The sequence below is a fragment of the Gossypium arboreum genome, chromosome 13 (assembly GCF_025698485.1).
Source record: "Gossypium arboreum isolate Shixiya-1 chromosome 13, ASM2569848v2, whole genome shotgun sequence".
NCBI classification, from domain to species: Eukaryota; Viridiplantae; Streptophyta; class Magnoliopsida; order Malvales; family Malvaceae; genus Gossypium; species Gossypium arboreum.
The window spans coordinates 42,885,403-42,891,000 of record NC_069082.1 but is presented as its reverse complement, the minus strand read 5'-3'; the positions used below and the strand labels follow the sequence as shown (position 1 = coordinate 42,891,000).

Sequence of the window (5,598 nt, the reverse complement as noted above, 5' to 3'; positions counted from 1 at the left end):
TGGCCGGCCATGGGGAGACAAATTGGGGAGAAGGTAAAAATTATGTGAGGGTGAGGTCATCAATTTTGACTAGTTTTATATTAAATAAAACAAAAGCCATTTCTTCTTTATTTCTTCTTCTCTTTCACTGATTTTTACCAGCTATAGGAGAGTTTTGAAGCTTCAAAAATTTCAGCAACATTAAGCCTCTAAAGTAAGTGATATTGAAAGTTTCTATTAATGATTTTTACAGTTTTGGACTCCTTAAAGCATAGGCTTTCTAATGAGGGGTCTATTTTGCAACATGGTGGAAGTTTAGGGTTTTTCCATGAAAATATTGTAATGTTTTCTGAGTTTTTATGGAGGAATATGAGTCTTAGTTGTGTTTTAAACAACTTTTATGAAGGGTGTTAGCATAAAAACACCTAAAAGGTCTAGTTTGCATAAGTTGCAAATTAAGTAATAAGTGTGTGATATAGTGAGAATTTGGGATTGCTCTAGTAGTAAAAAGAGTTTAGCTACGCTTGAAATAAGAAGAAATTCGATAAAAATTGATTTTCGAGCATAGGGGTAAAATGGTCATTTTGCTAAGACCTAGGGATAAAATGGTCATTTTACAAAAGTTGTGAATTTATGCATGCTTAATCATGTTTAGTGACTAAATGGATGTATATTGTTAATATAGATCAAGATTTTCCAACATGGAGCCTAGACCGAGGCAAAGCCAAGCAATCCGATTAAGCCGTCTAGTCAAGCACTTTTTGTAATCCGAGGTAAGTTGTATGTAAGTAATACAACCACACTGTTAATTACCTGTATTCATATTGTCATTGAATTGATATTGTACGAGTTGTTAAGTTATAAATTGAGAATGCCTTGGAATATTTGAGATAGTAGAAATATCTCGTTGAAACCTTAGGATATGAACTGGATATTCATGCCAAGACATGGGGTGATTTGTGCTCTAGTGTAAGACATGTCTGGGACATGCTTCAGCCATATTATGAGAGCTAGTGTAAGACCATGTCTGGGACGTGGCATCGATACAGAAATGAGTGCCAAAGTAAGACATGTTTGGGACATGCATCAGCCTCGATAGAGATAGCCAGTGTAAGACGTGTCTGGGACACGCATCGGCTAAGAGTTGTGCTAGTGTAAGACATGTCTGGGACATGCATCAGCACGCATGTATGAGAGCCAGTGTAAGACCATGTCTGGGACATGGCATCGGCAATTTATCCCATGTTGAAGGTTCATAGAATATCTAGCAGTATTCCAAACGGTTCAATGGTGAAAGCTATAGTTCAATTTTGATAAAGAAAGGATGATCATATTGTGAGTGTTACTGGTACCTATATGATAAGCATGAGTAATGAGCTTAATTTAGAAAATGAGACTCAAGTAGATGATAATGAGTAAGTTAAGTAATGTTTACCTTTGATCTATAAGCATGATGGCAAATGGTGAGATGGTTGTTGTATATTTATTTATCTGCAACTTACTAAGCTTTATGCTTACTCTTTTTCCTTTCCCACTTCTTCTAGTATCGCCAGGCTAGCTTAAGGATCCCATAAAGTCAGAGATATTGATCACACTATCAGCCGCAACACTCGGTATAGTTTGATTTATATTTTTGAAGGTGGCATGTATAGGGCTAGACTAGTAAGTTGTATTATTGAGAAATTGTTCATGTATTTTGGCTTAAGATAAAAGCCTTCCATTTTATATTAAGCCTAGATGATGGCTATTATTCATTTTGGTAATACATGTGATGTTCCTTCTTGAATGAATTGATGTCTTTTGGGATGGAATTAACATATTGAAATGATATTGCGTAAGTTGTGCAAAATGGGTGACAAAATGGCTTGGAAGATAGCCTAGTTTGTCCACACGGGCGAGATACACCGGCGTGTGTCTGGACTGTGTGTGACATACGGCTTACCCCCATGGGTGTGTGTTATGGCCGTGCGTCCCCTACATTTAAAACTTTAAAGTCATTTTGGTACACGAGCAGGCCACATGGGCGTGTGCCCAGGCCGTGTCATAAAGTCAGTATGCATGCTAGTAGTACACGGAAAAGAGACATGGCCATGTGTCTTGACCGTGGGAAGGACACGGTTATAGTACACGGGCATGTTCTTGGGCTGTGTGGTTTTGACAGAATGCCTAGGTTTTCAGACACGAGTTTGGGACATGGGCGTGTCCCTAGCACATGGTCGTGTATTCTATACTCACACGGGCGTGTGGAGCCTTGATGCATGAAATTTACTAAGTTTTTCATGAGTTCTCAGTTGGGTTCTGAACCACACCGGATGTATGTTTTGGGCCTCGTAAGCCCGTATATGAGACAGATTGCTTGTGAAAAGAGAAGTTTTTAAATCATTTGAGATTTCACAGCTCAGTTTTATACAGTTGGTTGAGTTTAAGTCAGGGAGCACCACGAACCCTATCCTAGCGTCAGATACGGGCGAGGGGTGTTACAATATTGGTTAGGTGATTTAGGATGTTTGGAATGATATGTTTATGTGTTTTTGGATGGTGTTTAAGTCCCTTGAAAGTGTGCACAAATGAATTGGTTATGAAATGACTATTTTAAATAGAATTTTGGGTTTACACGACCTAAGACATTGGCTGTCACACGGCTGTGTGTCACACACGGCCTAGCAACATGACCGTGTGTCATTTGTGACTTTGTTAGTGTTCAAGTCTTTGAGTTACACTACCTAGCACACAACCTGGTACATGGGCGTTTGCGGTAACTCAATTTTAGAGTGTAAGTTCACGCCACTGGCGTAGTACACCTTCTAGCCATTATGGTCTTATGCTAGTTAAATTATGAGGAAAACTGGTTAGAAATTAATCGATTGAGAACTAGAAGGGTCAAAGGCTCAAGGATTAATTGAGTAAGTTTTTAGAGGTGATAGATTCTGATAAGTCCACTTAGTCTTGATGTGACATTTACCAAGTCCTCATGGAGACTTGGGTTAAGTTAAAGGGACACTTCAGTAGAGTTAAGAAGAAGGTTATATTCTTCACCCTTTTTCATCTAAAAACATTAATAACTATGGCTAAAGAAATATAGAAACATTGCTTTGAGCTAAGGTTGAAATCCTAGACATTTTTAGAGATATTTTTGACTTAAAGATACATTTCATGACTCTATCTGTCAAGGAAACATAAATCTATAAGTATGATTAACAAAACATGGCTTTGAGAGATGTCTGGATGTAAAATGATGATGATGGTTACACAAATAGGTTTTAATGAAGTGTTTCTTTTCTACATGATAGAGAAGGTTGTAGCATCCTTTTGAATGATGAATATAAAGGCTAAGTTGCTTTTTGAGGTTATCAAGTGATGATAAATGTTAAAAGAAACATGTTTTAGCCTCATTCTTACAGCGTTTTTGGATGATTATTCAATTTAAAATGGTGAATTTTATGCTCCTAATCCTTTAAATTAATGTTTCTACACCTAGGAGAGCATTTGGGAGCAAAACGAGTGGAAAATGAACCAAAATAGAAAAATCAGAGCAGGTTTCAATAGGCACATGGGCTGGGCCATTCCACACGAGCTGGACACACGTTGTGTGAGCCACATAGGCTGCCACACGACCATGTGCCAGATAGTGTGGATTTTGTGAATCGCACTCCAAACACATGAAAAAACACAATTTTTTAAGTTTTTCGAGTATTCTAAAACTTATATATGACAAAGATAAGAAGATGGGAGTAAGGTGTCAGAGAATATTGAAGAGAACAACTTAGAAAACACCCTTAAAGCTGACTCTAAAGTAGATTTCCATCAAGATTGAAGATCTCCTTTTGATTTCTTTGAAGTTTATTATGGGTTTTCTTGTTTCTTGTGGTTATACTGTCTTTAAGATGTTATTATTTGCAATTATGAACTAATTTTCTAAATACCTAGGGAGATGAACCCTAGGATGGATTCTGTTATTTGGTTTCTTTTTTTATGCAATAAATACTTGGATCTTGTTCTCAATTTTGTGTGCTTAATTCTTGGTTTAATATTTCTAGACTATTAATCCATGTTTGATGTGCTTAAGTCAGAGGAGGAATAGACCCTCTTTAAGAGTAGATCTAGTATAATTGAGTGAAGTTCTATGCAATCCTAGAAATAGGACGACATAAATCTACTGGATTAAAGTCAAATCTAATAGGGAATCCATAGATCTAGTTAATGCGAAAATAGGGGTTTTAATTAGAAAGAAATTTCAATTAATCAACTTAGAGTCGGTTGCTCTTAGTCTTGAAGAGAGATATTAGCATAATTTAGGGATTTTTACTAATAAAGAAACTAAGTGAAGAAATTGTGTGATTTAGATTGATAATGAGAGATGCAATCTAGGTGGATTCTTTCCTGGGTATTGTCTCACTTATTGGTTGTTAGTTGATTATTTTCCCAATTTGTTCTTTCTTGTGTTCTTTAGTTACTTAATTTATTTTATTCTAGTTTTAATCAATCTCTCCAATTTGTTAATTAAATAATAGAAAGACAATAATTACTAGTAGTTTTAGTCCTCGTGGGAACGATATCTTTACTCACCGCAGCTATACTATTAATTGATAGGTGCACTTACCTAAGTCGAATTTTTAATTGTTTTCGTAGACATCAAGTTTTTGGCGCCGTTGTTGGGGAATGAAATATTAGGAAAACTTTATTTCTATTAATTTAGCCATTTTTTACTTTAATATTTTAATATTTTTATCTAATTTTTAAGTTCTAATTTTTCATTTGTTTGCTTCTAGCAGGTTCTTTTGGTTTATGACTAGAGGAAACTCGTCGGATCCATTACTTTTTTTATAGTGAGATTGAAAAAACTACTCATAGAAATCGTAGAGAGGTTAGAGAAGCAAGGCAAAGTCAATAGAATATAGTAGACGATCAAGAGAAAAATGATATTACTGTGGAGATGGGTGATAATAAAAATAATCAACTACCTCATGCATGTCCTGTTCTTCGGACTATGTATGATTATGCTAAGGCTACTCTGATTGGGACTAAATCGAGTATTGGGAGACCAACCATTAATTCAAACAACTTTAACTTGAATACTCAATTGGCTAACTTTTTAGAGATTCTGTCATGACTGATGATGTCATATGGCTACGGTTGTTCCCATTCTTATTGAAGGACAAGGTAAAATAGTGGTTGAATTCAATGCCACGAGGTTCTATCATGACTTGGGATCAGATGACCGAGAAGTTTTTTTTGAAGTACTTCCCACTGGGTAAAACAACTAAGTTGAGAAATGACATCTCTTGTTTTGCTCAAATTTATTTGGAGACATTATTTGATGCATAAGAGAGATTTAAAGATATATTGAAAAGGTGCCCTCATCATGGGTTACCGTTGTGGTTACAAGTTCAAACCTTCTACAACGGTTTAAATCCTTCAACTAGGCAATTAATTGATGTAATAGCTGGTGGAGCACTGAATAATAAAACACCCAAGGAAGCTTAAGAGTTTATTGAAGAAATAGTAGTGAATAATCAGTGACACGTCATGAGAACAAAATCGATGAAAGTAGCCGATGTTTTTAATATAGATGGAATTGCTATGTTGGCAAGCCAAATGGAAGCACTGAATAAAAAATTC

The 5,598-nt window shown here is 35.9% G+C and overlaps 1 non-coding gene across 1 annotated transcript; it reads right to left on the bottom strand.

The window, feature by feature from the left end:
- Positions 1-5,241: 5,241 nt before the first annotated feature.
- Positions 5,242-5,348, bottom strand: LOC128287565 (small nucleolar RNA R71). The gene has a single exon (XR_008278265.1). It is a non-coding gene; the product is annotated as a small nucleolar RNA R71 (small nucleolar RNA).
- Between the last annotated feature and the right edge of the window lie 250 nt (positions 5,349-5,598).